Below are 18,148 nucleotides of genomic sequence, written 5' to 3' on the forward strand. Positions count from 1 at the left end.
GAGTGTTCGTTTTTTTCCACTGCAGAGTTCGTTGGAACGTCTTGTGTGAGTTGACTACTCGAGGCCTCGATGAAAGCACGTGCAAAGGGATCGAAAGAATGCAGCTCGTTGACGCAGGCAGACGGTAAGATTTCATTCATTCCTCTTCCAAGTTTTGAGTTCAGTTCAGAACAATTATTTAGTGATCACATAGGTACACTATAATTTTTATATTCAGGAACCTCGATGATAAAAGTAATGAATGTGTGATAAAATAAATAAATATTTTCACTTTTGCAACGCGAAAATATTTAATTAAACCGCACCAAAAATTAAGATATCGTGCTTTTTTGAAACACTCACAATACTTAAATCCCGCGCTGAATATCAAGTCATTGTTTGATTGACGACGACGATAGCGTTTGCTTTCATATATTTCGGTTTGTTACTTCATTTTCATTAAATTTAATAATTCGAATGAATGGTAGTTACAGGGATTTTCGTGAATCTATCATAAGTATTTACTGTTCTCTTTAATTTTCTCATTGTAATGTGGAGGTCGAGGTTTCCATATTAGCCTTGCTTTTGATAACCCAGCAACCGTCATGCGCGCTCAAGTACTTATTTCCTCGGAGACCCTACCTGAGGGAAACATGAGATTCCGGTAATATTTTCTACCTTTCTGAATTTTTTCCGTGAATTTAATGAGTATAAGTGACCTGTTTCAAAAAAAAAAGTCGCAACAATAATGTCACAATGGCTGATACTCTTTTGTGTTTAATTTTGGGTACTTAATTTCTGGTGACGCGTTTTTCCTTGCTATTAAATATTTATTAATCCAATGGTGTCGGAAAAATCAGTATATATTTTTCAATTTTATCGGCTGTTTTTTTCTGAGGTGATACTTTGACCTCTGGCTCTTTGCATCATCTTGAGAATTAACTTATATTATTTCTTTCGTATCAGAAGACTTAGTTATAAAATTACATCCTACAAGAAATTATTAAAATACATCCTCCTGGATAGGTGAGGTGTCCTTAATATGGATGCCATATTTATAACTTCTGGTTTCGTCTTTTTAAATAATTTCAACGTATTGATTTTTATAATTCCATTATTGTTTTCCAATTCACATAATAGTACATATATTAAATGCAGAATGGTATATATTTGCTATCAATGTTTAGTTATACCCATGAAGTCCAAGTAAGTCGTAAAAAAGGTATATATATAACAGACTCAGCTCACCGTAATGATTTCCGGGAAAATTTTTAATATTGCCCGATCATATCTTTAAAATGTTTAAAGAATAATGAAAATACATTGAAATATCGCCGATGAGATAAGCGTCAAATAATTTGGAATGTCCCGCTCTTGTATTTTTTAATTTTAAAAATTTCTTGACCATTACAAAGTTAATATTTTCTCAACGTCTTCCTCGAAATGATATTTCTGAGCTGAAAGTTTACTTTTTATGTCTCCCCTTCGTTGGATTTTGAGAATTTCTTTGTTTCATTACCGCAGGTCATGCTTGTGGACAACGACAGCGATTGCTTTTGGAGACAACTGTGGAGGTCCATGAAATGGACATCTGAAGGTTACTGCGCCGACAACTAGAGACTTGAGGATTTATCGTGAGGAAAGGAAGAATGAAGATAGGAAGAAAGAAGACACCACGCCTGAAGATAGTTGTTTTTTTTGCATTTTTTGTCGCAATTATTGTACAGGGTGTTTGTATATTTTTTATTTATGCATGTATTTTTTCCAGCTATAGTTAGGATTTGCGGCAGGAGAGTAGGGATTTTATATTGCGTCCTACTGTCGAGTAGAAATAACTAAGATTAGGCAGGTCTTCGTATATCGTGGCCACGATTCCGTATTTAGGCGTTTAATTAATTCAGGCGTATAAAGAAGTATTTAGGTAGGCAGGGCTGTATGAATGGATGAATGTGATTTTATGAATGAGTGAATGGAATGTGATTTTATGAATGAGTGAATGGAATGTGATTTTATGAATGAGTGAATGGAATGTGATTTTATGAATGAGAGGGTGGAATGTGATTTGATGAATGTGTGAATGGAATGTGGTTTATGAATGAATGAATGATATTAGTAGTAGTAGTGCTTGATTTTTATGAATTGCTAATTCTTTTTTGTGTAGTTTTTTTTTATTCTTATTAATTTTGGTCGTAGTGTAGTGCATGCCCCCCTCAAATCCAAACTGTTCCCTCATCGTGGGGAGGGGGTGTAACAGGGATAAGTCATTAATTTACGACAAATGCTTACAATATTGCACCCTTATTGGGAATGTGATGGAATATTTTTTGCTTTCAAAGTTTATGGTTTTTCCGCATGAGTTGCAAATTGTAAATGTTATTTGATAACATGCAAATATGACTTATCCCTGGCTAAAACAGTTGGTGCATTTGTGATTTGTATTTAAATATGTGAAATCATTGAATATAATATATTATATGTTGATGTGTTCTTTATTCTAGTGCTAAGTACTATTTGCATTACTGTTTTTGTGGTATTTCGATAATATTGTACAGAGCCTTCTTTTATTTTTGTAACTATTGCTTAAATTTTTGCCAGCTATAGTTTAGACTTGGGGCAGGAGAGTAGGGATTTAATATTGCATCTGACAGTTGTTAAGAAATGACTTAGAATAGGCAGGTCTTCGTATTTGCGACTATTAAAATATATTTAAGTAACACCTTGACCAGAATAAATTGTACCCATTGCTAAGGTCAATTTTTATTATTTTTGTTGAAATTTTTCTCGATTTTTAATGATATTATTTTAATAGCAGTTGAAATTATTAATTTAATAATTTTAAATGCTATTAAATGGTGTGCATGTAATTTCTCCCTACTACTATGTACTGGTAAAGACAATAAAACTATTTTCTATATACCTTTGACTTTGTTACAAAGGAGATGTTGTAAAAATAAAATATTTTAGTATCTTTGTGATTGGTGACATAAAATAAAACATTTTACAGGTAATTTTTGTGAAAATTAAAGTGCTGGTACAAATCCAGTAAATGAAATGTCGTTAAGGTATTGACGAAATTTTACATCCGTCAGTTGACAATTAATCTAAATAAAGTGAACATTTTCAGAAAGCATCCATCAAGGTGCAATTACATTGGGCATATATTGGGTATATTTTAATTCATTCAATTGTATGCAAATAGGCGATTTGTTAGCATTGTTAATCCATTTTTTGTAATGATAATAGGACATGTATTTTTTCGGCAACAGTTTAGATTTGGAACAGGATAATAAGGGTTATATATGAATTATATAATGCTGTAGAATATAATGTTGTAGATTATAAATAACTCAGACTAGGCAGGCCTTTGTTCGTCGTGACAATGAGTCCATATTATGGCGTGAGAATAATTCAGGCGTGCATGTTGAGGTATTTAGTTAGGTAGGGCTTTAACAATGGATGAATAGTGTAATAGTACTGGTAATGCTTGATCAGTATGCATTGATTTTAAGAATGTATGTTTTAATTTTTTATAACAATAGGGGTGTTTTGGGGGCATAAGCATCCCCAATATTTCTCCCTTGGAGGTGAGTACCTGCAACGCATCTACTGAGAAGACCACAAGCCCTTCGGCACTCCAATTTTCAAATTATGTTATTACATTTCATTATGTATTCCAGTAATCAATTAATTGTTATAATGCTGAAAGATTATTTCATCGCTAAGTAGCTGAAAAGTTTGTAACGAGTGTATCGTTGTCTGATACCTCCAAAGCGACGACAAAAGAGTATCAGTGCAGGCAAGCCACATAACACCCAAACTCTTCATACCTTTCTGGCAATGTGGCTGGCTGAGAACTCAGCAGCGATCTGCCAGATCAGTTCAACCATGAAAATTAGAGCCTAATTTGCATAGCTAATTTGCATTGTGTTTTTTTAAATATATATATTACTGTTAGACAGTAAGATGGAGGCTTTGGGATATCGGCCTCGAATATTTATACATATAAGATGAAAATATTCCAGGTTGGGCTCACACAATACAACACAATTTAATAAAAATCTTTCCTAAATCTGAAGAAGGTGGTAGGTGCCCCTGAAAATTTATTTATTTTCATCTTTAAGTGTGTATTTTACTGTGTGCGCTCAACCTGGGACATTTTTGTGTTATAAACCTCATAGAAGAATTTCCTGAAGTATTTATACATATGTATAAATACTTCAGGAAATGGTAAGCAGGGGCGGATCTAGGAATTTCTTTCTGGGGGGGGGGGCACAAGCGCGACCGTTCCAGGATTTTGTTCTAGGGGGGACAAGGATACTACGTAATACAAAGCGAACGCATTGATAATGGGACCGTATTAAAAATATTGCATTTTTTTAAGGGTCTGGGGGTGCACGAGCCCCCGTGCCCCCCTCTAGATCCACCATTGATGGTAAGTTATAAGTTACATTTATATATTGTCACTTCTTGGTAGGGTAAGGTAGCTACCCCAAAAAACCGGATGCAGTAAGATACAGTGTTAAATGTAAAATAGATTTTAGTGCAGCAAGAGCAATCTCACATGGTCACTAAGTGTAATACATTGCCGGCGAGAGGGGCGAGACAATGCACGCAGCCGCTCCCGTCCGAACTCCCGTCCCCCATCCAGCGACGGGCTATGCTGCTATCACGCGAGGTTTGCGGAGAAGGCTCATCGCCTTGAGTCCCCATGTAACTTCGCGGAAAACATGTAGGGCAGTTGGTATACGCGGAAAGCGCCCTGCAGTCAGCCGCCTTTTCATCACTGACGCCACCTCTGAACTGCAGCATCTCATCGACACTGGATTGGACTTGTAGAATCCTGGAGGGAATACTTCGCTGTGTAACGTCTGATTTTTTGAAGTTGTTATTCTGGTTGTGAAGGGTTTGTTTGGGAGAGGGGATTGTTGAGAGAGATGTGAAAAGGAGAGGTTTTGTGGAGTATTGTGGAGAGAATTGAAGTAAATAAAAAAGGTTATGAAAATTAATCGTCTTACGTTACAGCTGTCGCTTATATCCTTCATAAGTCAACTCTCTGTTTCTATGACCATTCCTACGTCCTGAAATTTACACTCGATTTTAGCACTCTAGTTTATAACGCTATGAAAATTAATTGCGACAAAGTTAATGTCATATTTTTTAGATTACCTTTCGGTCGGTTCTTATCTTCGCTGTTTATAAGATGAGTGTATCACTATGAAAGTGCTAATCAATTCAGATATAGAAGCTTTCCCTGGAGTAAGCGTTTTGGATATTTGTTATTTCCCTGCATTACTGCTCCTAAATTTAATTCATGTGATGTGAGGATTTACGCATGTGTGGATCACCTCGGAGTCTAAATTTAGAAAATTTTACTCCTTAAAAAAATTCTGTATTGAATTTTTCTTAGTCGCCACCATTATTATGTTGATAAAATAAATAACATTCATTTCATATATTATGTTTAAAAAATGAAAATAAAAAGATTGATTTTTTCGGACTTGATCCCTCGCAGGATTCTCATGAAGTTACAGCGCACCGTATGGACCCACTCGGCTACGATTTTAAATGCCTACGGAGCTACGTGTTGGTAAGAGGTAAACGATGAGTCCAAATATGAATCCAAAGATAGGAAATGATATCTGTGGAAAGCAAAAAGATAATTTTCTTCGTTAAAAATTTTATAACGACCGAAGAGTTTAATTAAGTTAATATGCGTTAAAGTGGATTTAAAAAAAATTGTTACTGCCATAACATGTAACAAAAAAATTGGGATTACTATCGTAGTAAGTCTTCTTCTTAACCACTAGTCCATCTCACTCGTTGACTCCGATGGGGATTCATTACGAGCTTTGTCAGGAATGGGAATGAACCAGTCCTCTGGTGTCACTAAATCAAACTGAATTTTAACACTCAGTGGCATTATTTGCTGTGATATTGCGGCGGATATTTCTTGTGTATGTTTTGCTCGCTATCGCTGATCGAAAAGCTTCAGCGTTAATCGTAAGACAACATACTTCGACGGATCGGCCAAATTAAAAAAGTAAAATGTCGCTCTGGACGTAGATTTATTATGTAGCATGAGCTGCACAATTTATGTGGTATTAAACGCTGCACATATCCCGATGATATCACTTTAATGATGTTGTTATAAACATATTGCGGGAGGTGGGAATGTTTTTCAAATTTTTCCTCCCACTGGTGCAATAGAAAATACCGAAACTCGATTTCAAAACTGCGGCGAAAGTGGCGCCGCTCCATTTGTTGCAATACTTTAGAATCCGACTGTACATAAACCCGGCACTAACCAACCTCCTTACAATCATAGGTTTATTCATCAAATTTTGATTGAAATAATTTTTTAAAATCTATTACTAATTCTTGTATAATAGCAAACAAAAATAAAAAAAATAGAAATAGCAAAAAAATTATAAAATATAAAGAAAAAATGTATTAACAGTGAACAAATTACTAAAAAAAAGTTATTCCAACTTCTGGAAAAATATGTATGTATCTTATGCTATTAAGAAATAAATATTTATTTTTGTGTTAAGAAATTCTAGTTATAAGATTCCGTGCCTCACAAACAACATTAAACATCTACAACAGAATACCTGCGCCATTGTAAATGATCATTGTGAACTGGGTGGTTGGGGTGAGCCAAGACTCACCGGTACAGCAATTAATCGCGCCTTTGACGCGATCATGACGTGACTAAAGGTCCATAATTCGCCCTGATGACGATGGCAGAGAAGGCTATCGAAACGTTCGCAGCAATGTCCATCCTAACCCGGCTGATTTCCCGAGAAGAGTTCATCAGCAATAAATTAATTGTCTCCAGCTGTAATTCATCAACCACGTCCTTAAATCTTGTAAGCGTTATTTAATCTGCTTTGCCCGTTTGGAGACGAAACATTTCTCACTTTTCTTTTTCTTGCCTCTAAACTTGAAGTTCTACGACCATAAGACAATTTGACGGCCTGAAACCATTGCAGCATTTTTAGACATTCATTAACAATTAACAAAAGCCTATTGTACATGTATTTCTGATGGATGAGCCGAAGCACCGTGCGGCAGAAAATTATGATCGTTAACTCATTTCTTAAAAAAAAACACATTTAACAGTTTCCACTAAATTTGAAATCTCTTTGGACGATAGAAAGAGTTTCGGACGATTGTTGGATGGCTTATTTCATAAAATTCATTCATCAATTTTTGGTAGATTTTCATAGATTTTAGTCAGCAATTTTTGGTAGATATTAATTATTAAAAAATAATAGGAAAAAAATTACACTTAATTTTTATGCATTTTCGTTTGTTATGTATAATATTTAGCTTTGAAATGAGGTAAAATCATTTTTCTATGATAACTGTAAGCAATTTTTGGGATGTTATGCCTCAAGGTTTGCTTTTTTCTGGAAATAATGTATTGCGCAAAATTTAGAATCCTTGCACAATATAATTCTTAATGTCTCCGATACAATTGATCGTAGAATTATAATTTTTTGCTAGTTGTTGCTCTTAATATATGCACGAGACAATAAATATGCATTAAATGAATGCAATCAAATAAACGATTTTTTTCTGTCTACGGTCCTAAAATACGGTAATGAATGTAATCATCATTAGTCAACAATCCTAAGCTTGGTTTGACGCAGCTCTCCATTTCTCTCTCCTTTCCGCTAGCCTTTTCATAGTGACATATTTCTCCTATTTTACATCCTTTATAACTTGTTTGTAACTCATTCGATGCCGTCCCTTGCCCTTCTTCTCTTCCACCGGCCCATCTATGATTGTTTTCAGCAGGTCATCATGTCTCATAATATGGCCAATTAAGTCGTCTTCTCCTTAAGGTGTTTCGAAGAATTTTGAATGCAGTGTTTTTATATTCGACAAAGAGGTAAATGATATACTCTGTATATCCTGAAAATATAGATGTGATAGCATAAGAAAATTGGAGCACAAGAAAAACTTCACGAAAAAGACAAAATACTATCGGTCGAGCGGGAATAAGTGGAAGCTGTCACGGCTCTCACCAAGGTCCAGATTGTATTCTCTGTGAATCCACTAATTTAATTTTCCATGATTTCCTTGATGATTCATTTTGTAAAATCGTTTTTAGATGCTGCTTTTAACTGTGTGAGTCATTCTTATGTTCATAGCGAAAAATAAGTCTCGAGAATCTTAATATAAGAAAAAATTTCTCAATCTCAACCAGGAATAATTAATCAGTATATTTCCCGTCGTATGATGTTTTTAAAGCTTACGATATCAACTTGTGAAGATCCTTTTCAACGTTAATCATAGTAATAAAATCAATACCATTCGATAAAACACGGAGATTATCAGAATGGAGCTGATAATATCTCTCAAGAGATGCGTATTTTTCCGTTTTTATACGCGTTGCAACTTCCTCACGGGGAAAAATCGATATCTTTAATTTTCGCTGACACATTGAAGTAAGTGCTCGAGTGTTTTCAAGTTTGTGATTCCGAAATGTGGAAGTAAGCAACAAGATCCACATCTAAATATTATCTCGCAAGCCGCCTCGATAGGCTGCAGGTGGTAAGTGCTAGGACGACGATTTAACCTGCATGTGAATACTAAAAACGTAGAGTGCACATAGTGAGAGAGAAGACTACTTGAGCTCGAATGGTCTTTGTTGAGGATGAATTAATGGTCTTTATTATTCTAGTCCTTCGGGACCTGATCCTGAAGGAGGATGCTTCAGATATAATGGACAGGTAGAGTGAGTACCGAATAGGTTTATTGAAGAATAGTAGATGAAAGAACCAGTGACGTAACTATGGAGGGGGAAGGGGGATAGATCCCTCCAAAGCCTCAGAGAAATTCAAAAATATTTAAAACTATTGTCTAGTTTTGAAATTTAATAACTGCATCTGCTTTAAGTTTAATTTTAGTGCCAAAATGATGTAAAAGGTATTTCCTGGCATGTCATTTGTCAAAAGTTTTCCCGGATCCCCCGTTGCCTGGGGGTCGCCACCCCAGGCAATCCCATCCCCCCCAAAGCATATTCCTAGTTAAGCCACTGGAGAGGACCCTATCGATAACTCTACGCCACAGAAAAACACAAAAGGTTGGCCTCGTAATGAGAGACAGCAGGTAAAATTGATGGAAAAGGTTTGCAGCAACATCTACTCTTATAAAGTGCATATTACAGAATATCAGTACCTATCTAAAATACATCGTTCACCATCCCAGCATTTATTTAACCTCACACCCAAGCAGCAATAAAGAAAGTTTTCACTTTCTAGAGACTGTCAATGACAAGAATGGTCCACTACTGGGAAATGGGTTTTAGGAAAATGGGTTTTTCCATTCGTTTCGTGCTAATTTTTCAAAATATCACAGAGGGTTGCTTGTGATAGGAGAAACCCCTGAGAATGATCAAGGTACAAGTAAGCAGAAGGATACGTGAATGAAAAGCCTTTGGTAGGTAAAACTCTGGCATAGGATAGGAAGAAATGGATGGCTGCGTTATATCAATCTTAGGATTGGAGTATTCATGGGCGTACCCAGCGAGGGGCAGGAGAGGGCAGCTTCCCCCCTCCCCCCCCCCTAGAAGCAAAAATCACAAATGTCTTTCAGGAAAATGATATTTTTTCTAGCAAATAATTTTAAAAACTAATAAAGAGCTGTTACATTTTCCTTAAAATGTTGGTATCATTCACCTTTTCCATGCTTAATCTTACCTACAACTTGAACGACCATGGCTTGCCCCCCCTAATTTTGATCCTGGGTACGCCCTTGGGAGTACTATGAATGAATGATGAATTATTCGACGTTTAAACCAATTCTTACACATATCCGTCCGGAAAAATATATCTCTTATTTTTTCGGTCTTTTGTGACCTGTTAAAATGTTACGGGTTGGGGATGATGTACCTAGTAGCGGATACAGAAAACACTCATAGGGGGGGAGCGCAAAAGATATTTTGAGCTACCTATACTTCTGTCGTAATGAAAAATAATTAAGTTACATGCAAAGTTTAAGAAAGTTTTATTTTCGGCAATGAAGGCGGCCCCGCAAGGGGCGCCCCCTCATATGTATCCGCCGCTGGATGTACCTTATGTTGCTCTTAAAGATATCCGTTACAAATAGCTCAAGCAATCGAAGCCCACAGCTACCGTGCCTCTTTCAGGTCCACGTTTAATTTACGTAAATCCTGTGTTAACCCTATCTTTTCACTCGTAGTGGTTTTTGGCGAGTTGTGCAGCTTTTATATGCAGTTTTGTCACGTCGTCATCATATTATCATCGCTGGTCAATAGCCCAAAGATTGGTTTTACGCAGTTCTTCATTCATTTCTGCTATCAGTTAATCTTTTTATAACTACCCATTTCTTCTCTTTCACATATTTCTTTACCTGTTCCGTGTATTTCATTCTAGGTCTTCCTTTTCTGTTCTTGCTGTCCACTTGTCCCTCGACGATTTTCTTCATCAGAACATCATTTGTCAAGGTATGGCCTATACAGTTGTTCCGTCTTCTTATCAAGGTTTTTATGAGGTTTCTCTTCCCTCCTACTTCTCCTAGGACATCCTCATTACTAACCTAGTCGATCCAGTTAGTAACGGATTAAATCTTACAGCGCTGGATCCTATATGCTTGCCGATCTCATACGATTGTCAATCCCCCTCGTATTAAGGATCCTCATCAGAATGGGTTTCATAAAATTGATATGAAGTCTCAGGTTAGCGGCCGACGAAAAGCATGGAGGAAGAACATATTTCCGTGTGCCTGGATCACTAATATAATATACACAGGGAACGTTTTAGTGGCCAAGCTTTGGTGGATTTCGAAAATTCATGAAGAATTGCATAGATTCCAGATTTTACCGTTTTTAAGTTTGCTATTGTAAAAAAATTAGTTCTCTCGACCTCTCACTATGTCAGCGAAATAGTTGGCTTCAGGCTTAATTTAAAAATTTCATGGTTAGTTTTCGAGGAATCGTTTATGTATCAAACGATGACTTAAAAGAGGGATATAATTTTTGGCTGTTTAGCACAAAGATACTTGCTTTATCATATTTTTTGGTTGATACAATATTTCACCGATTTATAATTAGAAGCTATATCAGTTGCTTTTCCACTATTATGATACTTCTCTCCCGCTGTTTTCATTGAACATATATTTTAGCTTTTATTTCATCTTACGTTTCTATCGAAACTCAATTGATAAAATTGATTGAATCACTCGATTAAGAACATGTTTTACTATTGAAAGGGAAATTTTTCGGGGGATAATCCACAAGTATGATCGTGACACAGCGCTCTGTGCAATTTATTCATTGGGATAATTTATTTATAGATTTTAAGCGCAAACACGTTAGCATCTCAGCAGTACCAATCTTTGAGCAGATACTCACACGTGCAGCAAGATTATCTAATCTGGATATTAGATTGGTGTTACGGTGGTCTATCTCCTCCCTGCTCTGCCATCTGGCATGATAACATTCTTCACATCCTTGCCACATAAGGAATGATAAACTACATCAACACGAGGACCACGAGTTTAATTTCATTTAAAATTAGACGGTCGAATAGGGTAGTTTCCTTCATCAAAGAAAACGAAAGGCTTTGATTGTGATTCGTTACCCACCATTAGTGTATTCATAATGAGCAAATTATTTGGTTTTAGAAATCCCAGTTGAGACGAATGGCAATGGTCAATTTTAACCTAATTTGAAAAAGGCCAGATTGGCGCCCGTGCGATGCCACTACACGTGACGTCACAGGGACCTAGTTTCTTTACGAGTAGATAGGAGTTTTACATAGTCTGAGGTTACCAATGTATGCATGAGGCACAGAGCTCAGGGAAACATGTCTTAATAATCACCTATTAAAACTGCCTATGGTCGGAAAGTGTCCTTCGTTTGATAAGGTATTAATAATATTAGATAATAAGGCATAAAAGATCAGTTGTCTAATATTTGATTGAACATAAAAAATAAGGTGCAGTCAAAATTTATTTATGGCTTAAAGATTCTTTAGAATAACGGAAGATTTGCCTCCAAACCCAAAACGGGGATATTTGGTGCAAGTTGCGCCTCGGAAAAAGCGTTTTTTTGGTGGAAAGTCTAAAATGCATAAATAATTTCACTAAATGTAAATATTTTGCGGGTTTAAAGTGATTATCATCGATACACAGATTTCATAATTATTTATTTTTAACTATGCTCTCGTAAAAAAATTAATTCTCACATCCTCTCATTATATAAGAGTGATTGTTGACTTCAGATATTAGTCACATTTCTTTTTTGAAGGCACAGTCACAAATCGCCAAAGCCTCAAAACTGACTCTACAAATGTGGATTAAGCAGTGATCGACGATTTCTGTGATGGTTTAACATTGTTTCGGGTAGACTTTTGTGCAAGGGTGTACTGCTCTACGAAAGCCTCAAACGACAGACGTTTGACTGCTTAAAGTAGTAAAAATTTCCTCATCTCGGCACCCTAATCTTTTTTTATTAGTAATGAAACAATACTTGCAATTTTCCACAAAAATAAAATTTAATTCGACTCGAGTTTCGATGTTACTACATCATTTTCAAGGTGCAACTCCTTGAAAATGATGTAGTAACATCGAAACTCGAGTCGAATTAAATTTTATTTTTGTGGAAAATTGCAAGTCATTGTTTCATTATGAATCAATTCCACTCCATCTCGCTTGATTCCTCGAATTTTATTTTTTTATTAGCATTAAAGTATTCTACCTGTTATGTTAGGTTTATATGGAGCATTTCGCAGATTACCATAACCTCTCTCCCATCCTAACTTGGATTTCCGTTTTCAATTTCCAATATGGTCTAATTCTTTTGATTCAATCTGAAAATCCTATTCTCTTCCTCCCCCTATCTTGCTTGCATGATACTCACCCTGTAACCATGGGCGATCCCTGCAGGGGGCAACGACCCCCCTAGAAGAAAAAGAGAATTTAGTTCAATACGGAAGTTTTGAACAAATTTTCTTTGAATTCATGAAAAGTGATATCATTATAAAACACGCAACTAAACTAAAAATATAATTTTTCGAGCAAATAATTTTAAAAACTAATACAGCGCTGTTATAATTTTATTGAAATTTTGGTTTCATTAACCATTTCTGTGTTACAAATTGAACGAACATGTCTTGCCCCCTTCTAGTTTCGATCTTGGGTACGCCCTTGCCTGTAAAACAGTTTATAATGTCCTTCCCATCAGTATTCCCTCCATTTAAATTCTTTTATACAGGTATCTGTGTCAGGTGGTGGGGGGAGGGGAGCGGGAGGTTGGAGGAGTGGGTTTGCTGATTGTTTTTTCTCACTACGGGTTGCCAAGTACGGCAAATTTTAAGATACACAAAAGACACAGATACCTATACAAAAGAATTTAAATTCCTCTCTTCAGAATCCCTTGAAAAAGCGACCAGCAACGGTCGGGAAACGTTGGGGCCACCCAAGAATTGACGCGGCGACATAGCCCAACAGTTTTTATTCATAATGACGAGCAGAAAGTTTTAACGAAGAAATAATAAAGAGCTGTTACAGTTGCCTTAAAATGTTGATTTGATTCCCTTTTTCCATGCTTAAATCTTACCTACAACTTGAACAATCATGGCTTGCCCCCCCCCCCATAGTTTTGATCCTGGGTACGCCCTTGCCCAGCACTTTATCGCTCCTCGCTAAGTCGCGTCACACTTCCAAAACATATTATAAATACTGCCCACAGGTATATAATACACGCGTCGGTTGCGTTCCGCCCCTTCCACCATGGCTATAACTTCCCCTCCACTCTCCCTCCCCCTATTTACATCTCCTCCCCTACTTCGCCTCCAAGCCGGTGTTCTTGGACACCGCTCGCTACCCGTCAGTCACCCGCTAGCGCTCTGAGCGTCAGTCGCGGCCCGCCAGACCTTGGAGTGAGAGAGGCCTTCGTCGCGACGCAGCTCATGTTAATCCAGCAATTTGCGAGTGCCCCGTCGAATTCCTCAGGATTGGACTGTTCTTTTGGAATACTCCGACTCGAATAATCGGATTGTGACCTTACCTGTCAGATAAACACCCTTCCGACGGATAGCCACGAAGCTTATGGCGGGAAAAGGTGAGTAACGTTTTACATAGTATTCGGAGGAGGCGGCCATAGTGCTGTAAGGGTTAGGTAACCGCAGCGCTTTGATGGTATCAGTCTTGTCCAAAGAAAAATGGTTATCAGTTTTTATTTTACATTTATAATTGCAGGAAATGGCTGGATTATCTATGTTTGTTGGAAAAATTCAATTTCGACTTAATGCTGGGAGGGAACTTCGAACTACAATCATAATAGTAGTGTTAGTGCAATATTCTCACTAAATAAAATATATTGGAAATTTCCCTGATACTACATAGCTGTTATCGGTAATAATAATGCAGTCGTCTCTATTAGATTATATTTATTGTAATTAATGTCGAATATTCATTAAAAAAGTGGCATATTCATATTTATTGTAGTAGATACGAAATTATATGAAACCATAATAATGCAGGTATCGTTACTAGGTAATATTTATTGTTATTAATATCGATTAAATATTACAAAAAGTGGTACCTTCATATTTTTTCGAGGTTGATACAGAATAATATGATATTATTTCTATATTGACTTATGTTCGATGGAGTAGGCAATATAGACATCATCTAAATCTTGAAGCGGCTTAAGTAACCTCTTCAATCATTAATAAAATGCTACCATAGTGATTAAGTGTGTTTTGAATCGAATTATATGACCATATTGGCTGGCTTCGAAATAAACTTTCCTTAGAAAATATGCATTTATATTATGTTGTTGTATAAAACAGTGTTTCCAGAGGTATCCTCGCTCTTCCCGGTTTCCATTGTAACGCGTGCATCAGTGTGGAAGGGTGGAGAGAAACCTGGCGTCGGCATAAGCCTGCTCCCAACCAGTGGATCTACTAGGGACTATAGCTCTCCTCATTAGTTCGAAACGTACGCTAGATAAAATTGAAATTTTTTGAGGTTACCACTTTGTACAAAAGTATTTAGTTGCATTTTCCATTAAATTTACCTACTATAACGAGTTAAAATACGAATCAGTTTTTACGCAAGGACCTACTTTACACGCTATGATACAAATTAAATGATCCTCAACGTGTGCATAGTAGTGACTTTTATAAAAGACTTAGCATATAACTTGAGTCTTGAGAATTCCAAATTTCCAAAATCCTCGAACCCCACTTCGGTTGTGGGGAATTCCCTAGTACCCCGGCTGTGTAAAAATTCACGTTGTTATTCCCCCCTGGTCCAGACCAGCCCCCGGCATCCGCGGCTTCACGTAAGTTTCCTGACTGTCCGATTAGTTCCCATGCCGGCCGTCAAACGCTATCAGTGCACTAGCCCGGTCGTTCCGGGCGTAATACATGGGTTGATATGGCTGTGAGGTACTTGATGGACACTATTTCTAAACTTCTGTAAGCCGTGCTTCGCGCATGTACTCACTCTTACGCGTTCAGCTTAAAAGAACATAAATTCTTGAAAACTGGCGCAGTAGCTTTCGTGAACGGTTATAAAATAACCTACGGAATCGGGTATTTGAATTCTTACTCCCTCGGGATAAATAATTTAGGTATGTTTTATTTTAGATCTCATTTCTGCGAGACATTTAAGACCAAAAGGACGATGGTGTGAAGATAATTTACCCGCCTGAAAATGACATTGGTCCATATTAGATCGAAATTATCTAGCAACGGAAGCAAAACTGCGAAGTGTTAACGGAGAATATCGGCATGGTATAGCATGGACAGAAGTGTTAGGCTGAAAACTTTGTATATGAAGCGACGATAAAGAAGTCGTGACAATCTCCCTTTATTATTCCTGGATAAATGGGGAGAAACAAGTGCCCACCTAACCGAGATACTTTCGCGAAACTTGGCCAGCTTTCCACATTGAAGTGACTTCATGACTTTAAACCTGTGATTGGCGTAAATGAGAGATCGTATGATAGAGTAAAATGGCATTCCGATGAGATAAATCACCATTAGATCTAGGTCCAGACTTACTAGTAGTAGTAGATCCGCCTCTGCTCCCAACGATGAGAGTCAACGTCCTATCGGAGGTGTTGTACTTGAAGTCACGGGCGCAGCTAGGAATTAAGGCTAGGGGGGGTTTTAGATGCAACTAATACTTACGGATGTGGGGGTATTGCATACTCTCCAGGGCAAGCAGGGGCCCTTCTCCAGAAATTTTTTAAGAATAATGGTTCAAAATGGCGAGTTTCACGGCTTTCTGAGGGATATTTGATGATTCCTAACACTATTCTACAAGTAATACTGATCCAAACAAGTAAAATGGATTAAACTTAAAAATTTCTCTGAGCTCTGGGGGTGGTTTTATCCCCCAAAATCCCCCTTTCGCTGCGCCACTGCTTGAAGTTTCCATCACGCAGCACTCAAGTGGGGATCGGGTAACCTCCTAATAGCATCTGCCTATACTAGAGTTTGAACCTAGGCCGACGTGGTGTGAAGCCACCTCTCAACAAGCCGCATGGGGAAACACCTGAACACAACAAAACCGATCCCTTATGTTTTCGATCATGTTACAAGCGTTTACGACTCATATCTCTGTATGGGTAAGATCAATGTAGGTTCACTCTTCCATCCTGCGTTTCAACCAGTAGGTCGGTATGGATAGGTGAGGGTAGAGCTCACCTCTTATGAGCTGAGTAGGCCAGTCGAATCCTATACTAACGAAGGGGACCTGATGCATAAAGTCATGTTGTTCCAATTTTTTATATATTGTTAAGGCAAATAATTGTTGTTATTAAAGAATAAAGTTGCTGTTAATAAGTTGTTATTAAAAATACAGGTTTGCAACTCCAAAAGACCTGTGTGACCTCCGGGGAGGACAAAAACAGCGAAAAATTCGCACTGTTTTTTTGGATGTATGCCCGTTTCTCACGAACCAAGCGTTAAATGGAGCACCTAGTTAAAATTCTAGTCTTTCCATCGGGAACTCGCGCTCGGAAGTAATGTATTGTAGACCACGAGACGAAGATTCGAGATGATAATGTGCGTGGACAGTGTATCCCCTTTTGTGAACGCTTTCTCAACAAATCAATCCAGAGCATTCACCATCTTCAAAATATATGCCCACTGTCTCAATATCGACTTCTTCGCATGGTCCAGATGGTCCACGAGGTTTTAATCGCATTGAACGGTATGGTGTACATTTTATCTAAACAAGTTACATACAACGTGTTTTACGAAAAAGTTACGAATCCGTGTAACATAAAATTGTGTTACTAAACAAAAATTCGTGTTATAAAACAAGTTTCTGGTTAACAACACGAAGCGGGAAACCAAAAAAACTTGTTTTAAAACACGAATTTTTGTTTTACAACACAATGAAACATGTAACATGTTGCACGGATTTGTTACTTTTTCGTAAAATATGTTGTATGTAACTTGTGTACATAACATGATACTCAGTGTAAACGCACGTTTAGCAGGGCGGCGCAAAGTACAGGCCATATAGTATTTGAAGTATAAAATACCGTTCCAAATGTAGGTATGTGAAATGCAAAATACAAAATATCTTTGCCTGGGGTATTTTAAAAACAAACTACGAAACAGTAATTTAAGTACCTTTTAAAATACAAAATACATTTTTATGGAAACTTAGAGATCTAAAAAAAATATAACCTGCCTTGGCACGTTATAGATAGTTGCAAACATGGTGAAAACAATGTTAACGAAAACAAAGTAATCTATGTAACCGGTAATCAGAGGTTACATGTAATCAGAGCTACTTGAGAAGTATTTTACAAGTGTAATTTTTTACTTTTGAGTGGGAAAATGCCACAAATTTGTATTAGAAATACAAGATACATTCAGGTTGAGTATTTGAAATACCAAATACAAATTACAAATGTATTTCAAATACGTATTTTAAAGTACTTGTATTTGAAATAATGCCCAGCCCTAGCAATTAGGTCGGCATGCCTTTTATTTGATTCGTCATCGTGCTGCTGTTGCGTCTGAAAAAAATCATTAAAAATTCTTTCTATGGTTTCCGGAGCTTTTAACTTCCTTGATGTTTGTAGATGCATTGAATTCTGGCCTGTCAAAAAAATTATGTCAAAAATTGAGACATTTTAATTTTTTCACGTAATACTCGCGGATTC

General features: G+C 37.0%; 1 protein-coding gene across 1 annotated transcript in view; it reads left to right on the forward strand.

Annotated features, from left to right (window-relative positions):
- The first annotated feature begins 13,830 nt into the window (after positions 1-13,830).
- Positions 13,831-18,148, forward strand: part of LOC124169310 (putative inorganic phosphate cotransporter) — an 81,818-nt gene continuing 77,500 nt past the window's right edge. Inside the window, exon 1 of the mRNA XM_046547891.1 lies at positions 13,831-14,074. The gene's annotated coding sequence lies outside the window, so the exon portion shown is untranslated. The remainder of the gene's footprint in view (positions 14,075-18,148) is intronic.

This window comes from Ischnura elegans, chromosome 12 (genome assembly GCF_921293095.1).
Source record: "Ischnura elegans chromosome 12, ioIscEleg1.1, whole genome shotgun sequence".
Taxonomy (NCBI): domain Eukaryota; kingdom Metazoa; phylum Arthropoda; class Insecta; order Odonata; family Coenagrionidae; genus Ischnura; species Ischnura elegans.